We start from the raw sequence: 14,168 nt of genomic DNA on the forward strand, positions 1-14,168 counted from the left end.
TGGCAAGTCATTGCTAGGGCAGGAGGCAGTCCCTGGTTTGTGCAGCGGCATATGTTGTCAGTGGTGGAGCAGTAGGTGATAGGGCAGGAGTGCGCAGGTGGCTTGTGCAGGTGCTTGTGAGGTCAGTGTTGGCTGTGTAGCAGTTAGGGCAGGAAGCTGGAGGTGGCTTGTGGAGGTGTTTGTGATGTCCCTGGTGGGTGAGTAGGTGATAGGGCAGGAGCAGGGCCCTGGCTTGTGCAGGTGCCTGCGATGTCAGTGCTGAGTGCTGAGGTGGTTGGGCAGAAGCAGGCCACAGGCTTGCGAAGGTGGTTTTGAGGTGAGTGTTTTGTGAGGATGTGAGTGGGACTGAAAGGAGAGGTGGCTTGTGGAGGTGCTTGTGTTGTGGTATTTCCGTGGAGATGTGCTAGGGCAGGAGGAGGCCCGTGGCTTGTGCAGGTGCTTGTGAGGTCGCAGGTGGATGAGTAAGTGATAGGTTAGAAGGAAGCACTTGGATTGTTCATGTGCTTGTGATGGAAGTGATGGCTGATGGCTCGCTCACTCCCCCATGATGGGATGGGGAGAGAATCGGAAGGGTAGAAGTGAGAAAACTCATGGGTTGAGATAAAGACAGTTTAACAGGTAAAGCAAAAGCCATGCACCCAAGTAAAGAAAAATAAGGGATTCATTCACTAGTTCCTCTTTTGCCTCTCCCAACTTCTTGTGCACCCCCAGCCTACTCACTGATGGGGCGGTGTGAGAAGCAGAAAAGGTCTTGACTCTGTGTAAGCACTGCTCAGCAGTAACTAAAACATCCCTGTGTTATCAACACTGTTCCCAGCACAAATCCAAACCATAGCCCCGTACTAGCTACTATGAAGAAAACGAACTCTATCCCAGCCAAAAGCAGCACAGCACCCACACGTGGGTGTATCCCAGTGTGCGGCTCCCCATTTGGGAGGAGTGGGGGAGAACTGGACAGTGTCCAGGGGAAGTCTGCCAAGGTGGGAGTTGGGGCCTCAAGCACATGACCTGTGCAGAGGGACGAGGGACCTGGGCTTCTTTGGCCCGGTGGCATGGAGGCAGTATAGGAGTAGTCTGAGAGTGATTGAAGGATGGCTTAAGAGGTGATGGAGCTTTTCCTCGTAGTGGAAAAGAGCATGAGAAAGAAAGAATGCCACTAAGTGCAGCTTGGGAGGTTGAGACTGGATATGAGGAGAACGAAATGTCACTCCAAGGGCAGTGCTGTGGTCTAATCGGCCACCCTGAGGAAATCTGGAATAGTCCATGGCTTTGTGTTTGAAGGAACGTCCAGGGAGGACGGAGAGATGTCAGTAAGGGTAGTGAGATGCTCAGATGAGAGCAAGGTGGAGGAAGCAAGGTGGATGTCTACAGCCTGCAGGGAAAGAGGCCCAGGTGTGGGACACCATAGGACAGCCAGTGGTTATGCTGATCGAGGGCTCAGGCAAGGCTAAAAGCCGCCAAGAGAGCCGAGGTCTTTCTCCCCTTGGCTGTGGCTGTTATCTCAACCACCAGGCCTACGAGGAGACACTTTAACCTTATGGCACCAGGACCTCATTCCCACTCGCCCCACCCAGGAGAGACCCATAAGCATTGTACCTGTCCTGGTTTTGGCTCGGATAGAGTTAATTTTCTTCCTAGTAGCTGGTATAGTGCAGTGTTTTGGATTTAGTAGGAAAATAATGTTGATAACACACTGCTGGTTTTAGTTGTTGCTAAGTAGTGTTTATACTAAGTCAAGGATTTTTCAGCTTCTCATGCCCAGCCAGCAAGAAGGCTGGAGGGCACAAGGAGTTGGGAGGGGACAAAGCCAGGGCAGCTGACCCAAACTGTCCAAAGGGCTATTCCATACCATATGACATCATGCCCAGTATATAAAGTGGGGGAGTTGGCTGGGAGGGGCAGATTGCGACTCAGGAACTAACTGGGCATCGGTCGGTGAGTGCTCAGCAATTGCATTGTGCCTCACTTGTTTTGTATAGTCTGATTCTTTTAGTATTATTATTGTCATATTATTATTATTATCATTATTTTTCATTCCTTTCTCTCCTATTAAACTGTCTTTATATTAACCCATGAGGGTTTTTTTTTTTTCCTATTCTCTCCCCCATCCCACTGGGTGTGGAGGAGTGAGCAGCGGCTGCGTAGTGCTTAGTTGCCGGCTGGTGTTACACCACAACAGTACCATAGTCCTGCAATTGGCATTGCACATCCCTGCATTGCAGTGCCCCAGGAAGAGCCCTGAGCAACATGTGAGGGACAAGGATCTCCCTTCCCAGGGGCTGGGGGTCAGGGCTTGGCCCTTTGCCTTCAAGGAACACAGCAGCTTTACTCAGAATCTGTTCCTTTACATTGCCTTTGTCTACTTGTCATCACTTTCTCCTGTTTTCCGCTCTAAGCAGCCCCTGGGGAGGCTTTGTCCGTAATGTCCCTCAGCGGGACCCATTAAGGCTCCAGGAAACTTCGGAGCTGGCATCTGACTTTGACTTCTTGAGAGGTTTCTTCAACTTCCTCTCAGTGTCTGAGGTTCATGGACTCGGCACCAAATACACCATGGGGCTCGTTAAAACACAAGAAGCCATGTCTCTTCCCATGATTTTCTGCGAGTGTTCAAGACCTGGGCAGCTAATTGGAGAGGTTTCAGGAGTGCGGTTAAGAGAATAATCGTATGAACAGCTAGTAAAAAAAGAACTTCTCCTTTGAAGTCTTTCTTTTTTTACTTTTTTCCACTCACAGCAAAAGTGTTCACAACATTTTCCAGTTGATATTGATGCAGAAGATTTCCTAATGAAATAGGAAAAGCAGGCTCCTTGAGGGCAGGCACTGCCTGGACAACATTCCTCCTCACCTCCCCAGCCCCACCCTTTCTCTCATGGGCCGCCTGGGACTCGCATCACTTCTCCTGACATCAGACTTCTCCACCCAAGTCTGCAGCTGGAGGTTACAGCCTCTTTTGCACCAACTCCCACCTGCTTTCCTTAGAGACCTGGCTGCACACAGGCACAGCAGGCTTTCTCTTCATTGCCACCAAACAGAAGGAAAGCATGGTAAAATTTAACAACCAACCAACCACACTCCTCAACTCTGTGCTCCATTCAAGCTGCCTCCAGTGAGGTTCACCACCCACACGGGGTAACCTCACTGGAAATGTTTTAGACAGAGTGATAGGAGAGGATAGATATAAACAGAATGTAGGAGTTGGCTGAAGAGTCAATTAGACTGCTGAGAGACAAGGGCAGGCTTGTAACTCCCTGAAGCTCAAAGCAGCACCTGGGTGGTTGAGAGGGATCTGGCTGAGCAAGGAGTAAGGGGAGAGTGGAACAGGAGAGCAATGGAAAGGGCACAGGTCCAGATAGTCTGCTGAGAAGATGCCTGTAGAGTGGTCGTTTCATCAGGACAAGTGGAAAGATTTGGGAGATTAAATACAGAGTATAATGGCCAGAGTCTCAGCAATGCAAGTACAAGGGAAGGTGCATATTTCTTCTCCTGCGATGAATATACTTCCTGGAAATTCCCATTTTGGCATGGTAGGAAAACTTTGTCATTTGAGTAAAAGTATTCAGTTATCTCAGCTGGTGAAAAGGTGCTCACTGTGCTTTTTAAAAGTTGCAAGCAGTTCTTCCTCTTTCCAGGCAGAGCTCAGCTGTCTGACCATGGACATGAAGTGCCACTTGCAGAGGCCCAGTGTAGGCGAGGTGTTTGCCTGGGACTGGCCGCTGTCAGACAGGGCAGGAGGTCTCCTGCAGAAGACCAGAGCCCCTCGGAGGCTGCTGATAGAGGCCGGGCAGAGGGTCCCAGGGCACCTGAACTGGCACCAGGCGCCTGTGTCCCTGTGACTGGAGGCATCTGTGTCCCTGTAGCTGCATCCCAGATCCGTTTGGGAAATGGCTTTTCCTTCTAAAAAAAGAAAAGGTCACAAAATCCCCCAAAGACTGGTATATTAAATCAGAATGAACCAAAACAAGGAGGACAAGAACACAAAGAATTTCAAAAGATGAAAATTATACTAAACTATTTCTGCCCTTTAGATCTTTTTCTTTACTTCTTCATTGTTTTGGTTTTTTGTCAAAATTGTCTGACCATTTCTATCATAATCAGGCCTGCAGCGTTAAAAGAGAGAGGTCTGTAGTCCAACCGTCTGTTCAAAGCAGGGTCAGGTATACATTCAGACCTGGTTGTTCAGGGCTTAATCGAGTTGGGTCTTGAAAACCTGCAAGGACGGAGGACTGTACCTTCTCCCAGGGTGACCAGTGCTTGTTCCAATGCATGGCTGGCCTTCTGGTGAAAAAGGTGAGGGCTCCCTTGCTGTGAGGTGCCCCTCAGCCATGCCTTCTCCAGGCTGAACAAGCCCAGGTTCATCAGCCTTTCCTCACAGGGAAAGTGATCCAGCCCCCTGAGCATCTTCAGGGCCCTTCACTAAACCCGCTCCAGCTTGCCAACACCTTTCCAGCACTGGGGTTGCGAAACTGGACCCAGTGTTCTGGATGTGGTCTAACAAGTTCCACGTAGAGGGGGAGAGTCCCTTCCCTCCATCTCCTGGCCGTGCTCCTGGTCGTAGAGCCCAGGGCCCTGCTGGCCTCCCTTGCTGCCAGGGCACGCGGCGGCCTCCTGTCCAGCTCCCTGCCCACCAAGACCTTTCCCACAGAGCTGCTCCCCAGCCAGGCAGCCCCCAGCCTGTGCCATTGCCAGGGGGAGTCCCCTGCAGGGGCAGACACTGGCACTTGTCCTTGTGGGACTTCCTGAGGTTCCTGTCAATACGTGCTCTCCTCCTCCTTGAGCCCTTTCACTGAGCAGAGGCCTGGGAGACCTTTTTAGCAAAGACTAAGGCAAAGGCGGCATTGAGTGCCTCAGCCCTGTCTGTGTCTGCTGTTATGAACCCCTTCTCATCATTCAGCAGCCTGTGCCTTGTCCAGCCTTTTACTGCAAACACAGTGGCTGAAGCTCTTCATTTGGCTCTTGATGTCGCCTGCAGCCCCCATCAGCTCCAGGTGAGCTTTGCCTTTCCGAAACACAGACCTGCATGCTCAGGTCATCTTTCTAAATTCCTCCTTCATAGCCTGTCCTTGCTTCCACCTCCTGATCGTTGTGTTAGGGCTCCAACCTGTGACCCGTTCCTGCGCCAGCACAGCCCCACTGCCCAACACATGCTCCCACGGCCCCCCTCATCGGACACTGCACAGGACAGGGTGTGTTTGGGGTGGGGAAACGTCCCCCACCAGAGTCCCCATAGCAGACCTCAGTGTCCATCCCCACCAGCCCTCCTTCTTTTGCAGCCCCCCAGTGCCTGGCCCCAGCCAAGCCCCAACCGTGTCCCACACAAGGGTTCACAGACAGCCCTGCTCTGGGGTCTGCCAAGGTCTGGGTAAGAAGAGAGGCTGGGCAGGGCTGGCTCTTCCCCCGACACAGGCACTGAGACCAGCAGGAGGAAGGAGATGGCCACAGAGCAAAACCATCCATAAACTGGGATGAGGGGCCAGTGCTGGAAATATGCGATGGGAGAGGCTGGGGGGGGTGACGAATGCCCTGGGGCACCTTGTCGGTGTGTCCATGCCACCAAGGGCACAGACCGGCCTCCTCTCTCCTGCAGCTGCATGTCTCGGCTCCCTTCCAGGAGTCTGGGCTCTGCACCACACACCCACTGGAGCGTGTCCTCACCCTGCATGGGCAAACATCGAAGCTAACATTGGTGTTGTCCTCTCCTGGGCACATTCCAGCCCCACCTAGCCTCTCCCCAGCTCTTCCCACCTCCCCTGCCTGCTCCCCAGCCCAGCCCCGCAGAGCAGCCCAGTGTGGGCTGGCCCCATGGCAGTGCCCACTGCACGGTGCTGCAGAGCTCTGGGCATTAACCCCCCAGCCCCTCTGAAGGGCACAGCGGCTGCTGGGGGGCAGGGAGGGGTGTCAGGCTCCCCATCAGCCCCAGGGATGGAGGTTCACCATGGCATGAGGAAATGGAGGTCAGTGAAAGTGGAGGACTCCTGGTCTCGGGTCCAGGAGATGCCCACCACACACTGACTGTGCCCCCTCAGTGTCAGCCCCTCTCCCCAGGCCAGCACAGGAGTCCTGGGCAGGTGACAGAGCAGCCGGCCCTGAGCTGGGGCCTGCAGAAAGAGGTTTCTCTTTTTCATTCATTCCTCCCTGCAGGCACACAAATGCTCCCTTGCTCTTCTCCAGGGTCCTCCCTGCTCCCCAGAGAGCCTTCCCAGGTGAGCGTGTCCGTGCTGGCCTGGCCGGCCGTTCCTGGCTCCTCCCTGTGCTCCCTGCAGGGCCCCAAGCTTGCGGTGCTGCTCTGCAGAGCAAGGGGACTATGGTGCCCTGGGGTCACGGGGTGACCCTCCACTGGCCGTGCTGCTGGGGGAGGGAAGCAGACCCAGGCAGACGGGGTTCGCTGCTGCTGAGGCCCTTTCCATCTTCCCTTGATGGCTCCAGGGCCAAGGAAGGGGCTAGGCAGGACCATGGGGTGTCTCCACTGGCACAAAAGGCAAGGGAGGTCTGCACTAGATCCAGCCCGTGGGATTTCCAAGAGGGTGTCCTGACCCACTCTCCAGTCTTGTGTCCCTTTGCCTTCTGGCTCCTCACAGCCTCTCCTGGCATTGCAGGGCCCTCATTAGCCCATGGTGTCCTCAGGTTCACCTTTTCCTCCAGAAGACTCCACCTTGGACGGTCACTCCTTTTATGAGGTGCCACTCACTGCCCGCCCACACTCACATACTGTCCCTGGAGATCCCCTGAGCAGCCCTGGCAGCTCCCAATTCCTCTCCAGGACGGCATCTTCATCAGCCCCACTGCAGGTGGGACAGTGCCAGGCAGATAAATCAAAGAGCAGTTGCTGTCTGCATGGACATGTGCAACCAAGAAGGGAGGTCTTTGTCCAGCCCTTGGTCCCTAACAGATCCCGCTGGGACTCTGAGCTTGTCCCTCTGAATCCGTGGAGAACCCCAGAAGAGCAAAAGACCTTTTGAGGGAGCAGCTCCTTGGGTGTATTCCTGACCTGTGGCTTTGGAAGAGGCCTCCAGCCTTCTGGCCCTGCCCTGAAGAACCCCTTTGGTTATGGTGGTGTTTGCACGGAGGCCAGCTCTGACACAGTGGTTCCCATTGCCCGCTCCTGCCTGCAGCCACAGGGATGCCACTGTGGACACAACGGGACTGTCAGAAGTTACACAAGAGCCTAGGGGTAACACAAATGCAAGGGTACGGCGGGAGAGTGTGGAAGTGAGGCGAGAGCAGCACTGAAAAGGCCACGTCCTGCTGCTGTCCTTGGCCATGGCTCCAGGGAAGCTGCTGCCCCAACTCACAGGCAGCAGAGAGGCAGTGCCCGCCGAGGCGGAGAGGGGCAGCCCCGAGGGCCACTGGGGCTGCTCGTCCATGGGGCAGCTGGGCCCTTGGCTCCTGAATCCCTTCTGCCTGCTGGGGCTGGGCCCCAAGCTCCAGAGGAGATCAAAGAGATGAGAGGAGAGGCAAATGATTACATTCTGGCTTCTTTCTCTATGCAAAGAGCCTGGTTCCTGATGTACATTAGGTTTACCAGACAGAAAAAAAAGGTTCTAAGCTTAAGAAGAAGTTGTATGAATAATATATAATGACAACGAATATTCTCACAGGTTTAACAAACAAATACAAAAGAAAGAGAAGAACAAAAGATAGGCTGGGATTTTCCTGAATTGCTGGGAGTTAGAGGAGGATGGTGGGCACCTTATTAAAGCTGGAACAATGTGTATTCCTGTACTTTCCTCAGGGCATCCTTGATCTCCTTGTTCCTCATGCTGTAGATGAGGGGGTTCACTGCTGGAGGCACCACCGAGTACAGAAATGACACCACCAGGTCCAGGGATGGGGAGGAGATGGAAGGTGCCTTCAGGTAGGCGAACATTACAGTGCTGAGGAACAGGGAGACCCCGGCCAGGTGAGGGAGGCACGTGGAAAAGGCTTTGTGCTGTCCCTGCTCCGAGGGGATCCTCAGCACAGCCCTGAAGATCTGCACAGAGGACAGCACAATGAAAACAAAACAACCGCAAAATAGAAAAGCATTAAAAGCAAGAAGCCCACGTTCCCTGAGGTAGGAGTGTGAGCAGGAGAGCTTGAGGATCTGGGGGATTTCACAGAAGAACTGGTTAAGGGCATTGCCTTGGCAGAGTGGTAGTGAAAATGTATTGGCAGTGTGCAGCAGAGCATGGAGAAACCCACTGCCCCAGGCAGCTGCTGCCATGTGGACACAAGCTCTGCTGCCCAGGAGGGTCCCGTAGCGCAGGGGTTTGCAGATGGCAACGTAGCGGTCATAGGCCATGACAGTGAGAAGATAAAACTCTGCTGACATCAAAAAGACAAAGAGAAAGACCTGTGCAGCACATCCCAAGTAGGAGATGGCCCTGGTGTCCCAGAGGGAATTGGCCATGGCTTTGGGGAGAGTGGTGGAGATGGAGCCCAGGTCAAGGAGGGAGAGGTTGAGGAGGAAGAAGTACATGGGGGTGTGGAGGCGGTGGTCGCAGGCTATGGCGGTGATGATGAGGTCGTTTCCCAGGAGGGCAGCCAGGTAGATGCCCAGGAAGAGCCAGAAGTGCAAGAGCTGCAGCTCCCGTGTGTCTGCAAACGCCAGGAGGAGGAATTCGGTTGTGGAGCTGCCGTTGGACATTTGCTTCCTCTGGGCATGGGGACCTGTCCAAGGAGGAAAAGGCAGTGAAGGGTTAGGACTGACTTCTCTGAGCAAAACTTACTCCATTTCTCACAGAACCACCCCACCCCCCAGCCTCTGTCCTTCCAGAAAGACCTTCCTGCAGCTCCCTGGCTGGAGCTCTGCTTTTTGGTGGCTGAGGGTGCAATGGGGAGCAAGGGATCCTGCTGTGGGCTCTGGAGGAGTCACTCCTGCTGTGCACCAACAGGCAGAGAGGAACCCGGAGCGATCGCTGTTTAAATCCCCTCATGAAATCAAAGAGATTTCAGCATTGCCCCTCCCAATTCACCCGCCTGCAGAGCAGAGCTGTGGGGGTTTGGTTGTCTGGCTTTTGCTCCTGTTGCCCTGTCCTACCTGAGGAGTGCTTTTTGAAGGCAGACAGCCTTGGCATTTCTGCTACGCTACGAGTGCTACATTGAGAGTCCTGGGATGCAAACGGGCAGACCCTTAGTGCAGAGAGAGGAGAGCCAGCCTGTCCATCAGACTTTTTGTCAGCTGCCCTGGGCTTGCACCTCTTCCATCTGGAGGAGGATCACACCCAGCTGTTCCCTTGAAAGGAAACTGGATACTGCTGAGAGCAGAGGAATCCAGTTTAAACCTCCCTCCCCAGGAAGATCTAGGAGCTTTTTGATTCCTTGAAGCTGGGGTGTCTGGCAAAAAGAGTCAGCTTTATCCCCACCCCATGGACAGACAGCATTGCCCAGAGAGCCACAGGCTAGAAGGGGGCTTGGGCGTCCTGCTCCCATGGAGACATCTTCATGGCAGGAGCTGCAGGGCCAGTTGCTGAGCTGCAGCTGAGACCCCCATCCCCAGAGAGCCTGAAAACAAGAGCAGCAGCAGCGGGGGCAGGTGGAGAAAGAAGGAGAAATGCCCCAATGCTTCTGCCAAGGGAGGCAAGGCGAGGGAGGGAGAGATGGGCGCTCAGGAGAGTCTCCTCTGCTGGAGCTCGGGGCTGCAGAGGAGGCAGCTCCTGCCCTGGATCCCAGGGCCTTGAGGGCAGAGGCTCTGCTGGGTGGAAGAGGAGACCAGGGGGGCTTGGTAGGTAAAACACATGTTCACTGAAGGGCTAATAGGGCAGTGCCCAAATACCCGCCCCACCAGTCGTTGCTGTCAGCCGGTTTCTCTCCCTCCCTGCCAAGGCCTCTGGTGCCTGGAGCTGTCCCTGCCGGGAGCCCTTTCTCTTTCCCCTTATCTCCTCCCTGTCAGTGCTCACAGAGCCCATCCCACCCGCTGTGTGCTCAGCTCTGCCCTGAAGACCCCTCCTGGCAGCAGGACGCTGCCCAGGGGCATCTCTGTGTTGGCAAGTCAGGTCAGAGAAACCCTGAAGAGAGGAGGGAGCTTTCTGTTGGCCAATGAATGGGTGAAGGAACTTGATCCAGTTCCTCAAAGACCTACTGATCTGTCAGTGTCATGCCGTAGGAGTCTCCTTCTCTTGCCCAAACCTGACAGCCGCATTGCTGTTCCCCCCCAGCCACAGGAGGAAACCGAAAGCACAGACCCTGGAAAGCACCTTTCCTTCCAGGTAGCCCCTTGCCTTGATGTGCTTCTTGAAAAGCTGCCTCTGCCAGTGTCGTGGGGGTGATGTGCAGCTGTGAGCAGCCCTGAGCCAGGCAGCACCCTCCTGACAGCAGAAGGACCCTGCCCTGATGGGGGTCTCTCCTTCCACCCACAGCTTCTCCCCACAGCGCCATGGGGAGCTCCCCGGGCAGGCTGAGCGCTGACCCTGGCAGGCGGCAGAGTCCCTGCCCCAGCACACAGCCCCCTGGGGTGCAGGGACCCTGCTCTGAAGGACAGCCCTGGGCACCCCTGGCTGCACACCCAGCTTCACAGCCCTGCAGCCGTCCCTGGGAGAAGGCAGCGGTCATGCCCTGTCCTCTGATGGTGCAGCAGGGATCCCTGCTCTGGAGCAGGTCCTCCTCCTCTATACAGGAATGAGATTCCTGTGGGCCATGCCAGCTTTACGAGATCCCTCCACAAACTGCAGCTGCATTGCCCTGCACCCAGAGACTTACTGTGTCAAGGGCCCCGAAGATTTCTCCTCCTTTGAGCCCTCAGCACTTCCCCACTCCTGACTGCCTTTAAACCTTTCTCTGCCTCACTCCTCTCCCCTCGGTGCCTGCAGGCAGTGCCCTCAGCCCTGCTGCGCTTTGCAGAGGAGCTGCTCCTGGGCAGAGCTGTCTCTCTGCAGTGCTGCCCGCTTGCCATGAGCTCCCTCCCTCCCAGGAGTCCGGCACAGCCTGGCAGCAGAGGAGCAGCCCAAGGCATTTTAATGACCCCTCCGGTGGGTTTGGTGCCGAGTCCATGAACCTCAGACACTGAGAGGAAGTTGAAGAGACTTCTCAAGAAGTCAAAGTCAGATGCCAACTCCAAAGTTTCTTGGAGCCTTAATGGGTCCCGCTGAGGGACATTACGGACAAAGCCTCCCCAGGGGCTGCTTAGAGCAGAAAACAGGAGAAAGTGATGACAAGTAGACAAAGGCAATGTAAAGGAACAGATTCTGAGTAAACTTTCACGTGTTCCTTGAAGGCAAAGGGCTAAGCCCTGACCCCCAGCCCCTGGGAAGGGAGATCCTTGTCCCTCACATGTTGCTCCTCTCCTGGGGCAGTGTGGTGTGGGGATGTGCAATGCCAAGAGCAGGACTACGGTACAATCCCTCCCAGGCTCCCAGGTGGGAAAGGGGAGGCAGTGAGACCCTAGCGCTGTAAGGAGAAGGTGCTTGATCATAGGCATCAGTTGCAGAGACAACAGCCAGAGCCAAGGGAAGAGCGAGCTGATCTGTGTTGGGGGCTTCTCAGACTTTCTTCATCCCTCTATAGTCTCCACCACAGGCTATCTGACGGTGTCCCACACCTGCACCTCTTTCTCTATAGGCTGTAGACATAGACTCATAGAATCATTTAGGTTGGAAAAGACCTTAAGATCATTGAGTCCAACCATAAACCAGACACTACCAAGTCCACCACTAAACCAGGTCCCTAAATGCCACGTCTACACATCCTTCAAATATCTCCAGGGATGGTGACTCAACCACTTCCCTGGGCAGCCTGTTCCAATGCTTAATAGCCCTTTCGGTGAAGAAATTTTTCCTAATATCCAATCTAAAGCTCCCCTGGTGCACCTTGAGGCCATTTCCTCTTGTCCTATCGCTTGCTGCTTGGGAGAAGAGACCGACCCCCACCTCGCTACAACCTCCTTTCAGGTAGTTGTAGAGAGCGATAAGGTCTCCCCTCAGCCTCCTTTTCTCCAGACTAGACAACCCCAGCTCCCTCAGCCGTTCCTCACAGGACTTGTTCTCTAGACCCTTCGCCATCTTCATTGCCCTTCTTTGGACACAGTCCAGCACCTCAATGTCTTTCTTGTAGTGAGTGACCCAAAACTGAACACGGTATTCGAGGTGCGGCCTCACCAGTGCCGAGTACAGGGGGACAATCACTGCCCTAGTCCTGCTGGCCACACTATTTCTGGTACAAGCCAGGATGCTATCGGCCTTCTTGGCCACCTGGGCACACTGCTGGCTCATCTTCAGCTGGCTGTCAACCAACAGCCCCAGGTCCTTTTCTGCTGGCCAGCTTTCCAGCCACTCTTCCCCAAGCCTTTAGTGTTGCATGGGGTGTTGTGACCCATGTGCAGGACCCGGCACTTAGCCTGGTTGAATCTCATACAATTGGCCTCGGCCCCTCGATCCAGCCTGCCCAGATCCCTCTGTAGAGCCTTTCTACCCTCAAGCAGATCAACACTCCCGCCCAGCTTAGTGTCATCTGCAAACTTACTGAGGGTGCACTCGATCCCCTTGTCCACATCATTAATAAAGATATTAAGCAGAACTGGCCCCAATACTGAGCCCTGGGGAACACCTCTTGTGACCAGCCGCCAACACTGGATTGAACTCCTTTCACCACAACTCTTTGGGCCCGCCAGCCAGCCAGTTTTTTACCCAGTGAAGAGTGCACCCGTCCAAGCCATGAGCAGCCAGTTTCTCCAGGAGAATGCTGTGGGAAACAATGTCAAAGGCTTTACTAAAGTCTAGGTAGACAACATCCACGGCCTTTCCCTCATCCACTAAGCGGGTCACCTTGTCAAAGAAGGAGATCAGGTTAGTCAAGCAGGACCTGCCTTTCATAAAGCCATGCTGACTGGGCCTGATCGCCTGGTTGTCCTGTACGTGTCGTGTGATGGCACTCAAGGTGATCTGCTCCATAACCTTCCCTGGCATCAAGATCAGACTGAGGGCCTGTAGTTCCCCATATCCTCCTTCCAGTCCTTCTTGTTGATGGGTATTACATTTGCTAACCTCCAGTCAACTGGGACCTCACCACTTAGCCAGGACTGCTGATAAATGATGGAAAGTGTCTTGGTGAGCACTTTTACCAGCTCCCTCAGTACCCTTGGGTGGATCCCATCTGGCCCCATAGACTTGCGTGTGTCTAAGTGGTTTAGCAGGTCACTAACCATTTCCCCTTAGATTACGGGGGCTTCATTCTGCTCCCTGTTTCCAGCTCAGGGGCCTGGGTACCCAGAGAACAACTGGTCTTACTATTAAAGACTGAAGCAAAGAAGGTTTGAAGGACCTCAACCTTTTCCTCATGCTTTGTCACTCTGTTTCCCCCTGCATCCAATAAAGGATGGAGATTCTCCTTAGCCCTCCTTTTGTTGCTAATGTATTTATAGCAACATTTTTTCATGTCTTTTATGGCAGTAGCCAGATTAAGTTCTAGTTGGGCTTTGGCCCTTCTAATTTTCTCCCTGCATAACCTCAGGACATCCTTGTAGTCCACCTGAGTGGCCTGCCCCTTCTTCCAAAGGTCATAAACTCTCTTTTTTTCCCAGAGATCCAGCCAAAGCTCTCTGTTGAGCCAGGCCAGTCTTCTTCCCCGCTGGCTCGTCTTTCGGCACATGGGAATGGCCTGCTCCTGCACCTTTAAGATTTCCTTCTTGAAGAATGTCCAGCCTTCCTGGACTCCTTTGCCCTTCAGGACTGCCTCCCAAGGGACTCTGTCAACCAGTCTCCTAAACAGGCCAAAGTCTGCCCTCCAGAAGTCCAAGGTAGCAGTTCTGCTGACCCCCCTCCTTACTTCTCCTTGAATCAAAAACTCTATCATTTTGTGATCGCTATGCCCAAGACGGCCTCCAGCATTCACATCACCCACAAGGCCTTCTCTGTTCACAAACAACAGGTCCAGTGGGGCGCCTTCCGTAGTTGGCTCCCTCACCAGCTGTGTCAGGAAGTTCTCTTCCACACACTGCAGGAACCTCCGAGACTGTTTCCTCTCTGCTGCATTCCAGCAGACATCTGGTAAGTTGAACTCCCCCACAAGAACAAGGGCTAGCGCTTGTGAGACCTCTCCCAGCTGCTTGGAGAATATTTCGTCTGCCTCTTCATCCTGGTTGGGTGGTCTATAACAGATTCCCACCATGATATCTGCCTTGTTGGCCTTCCCCCTGATTCTTACCCAGAAACACTCAACCCTGTCATTACCATCATCAAGCTCTAGACAGTCAAAACACT

General features: G+C 54.1%; 1 pseudogene; it reads right to left on the minus strand.

Annotated features, from left to right (window-relative positions):
* Positions 1-7,555: 7,555 nt before the first annotated feature.
* Positions 7,556-8,638, minus strand: LOC127026047 (olfactory receptor 14J1-like; annotated as a pseudogene).
* Between the last annotated feature and the right edge of the window lie 5,530 nt (positions 8,639-14,168).

This window comes from Gymnogyps californianus, chromosome 26, assembly GCF_018139145.2.
Source record: "Gymnogyps californianus isolate 813 chromosome 26, ASM1813914v2, whole genome shotgun sequence".
NCBI lineage: Eukaryota > Metazoa > Chordata > Aves > Accipitriformes > Cathartidae > Gymnogyps > Gymnogyps californianus.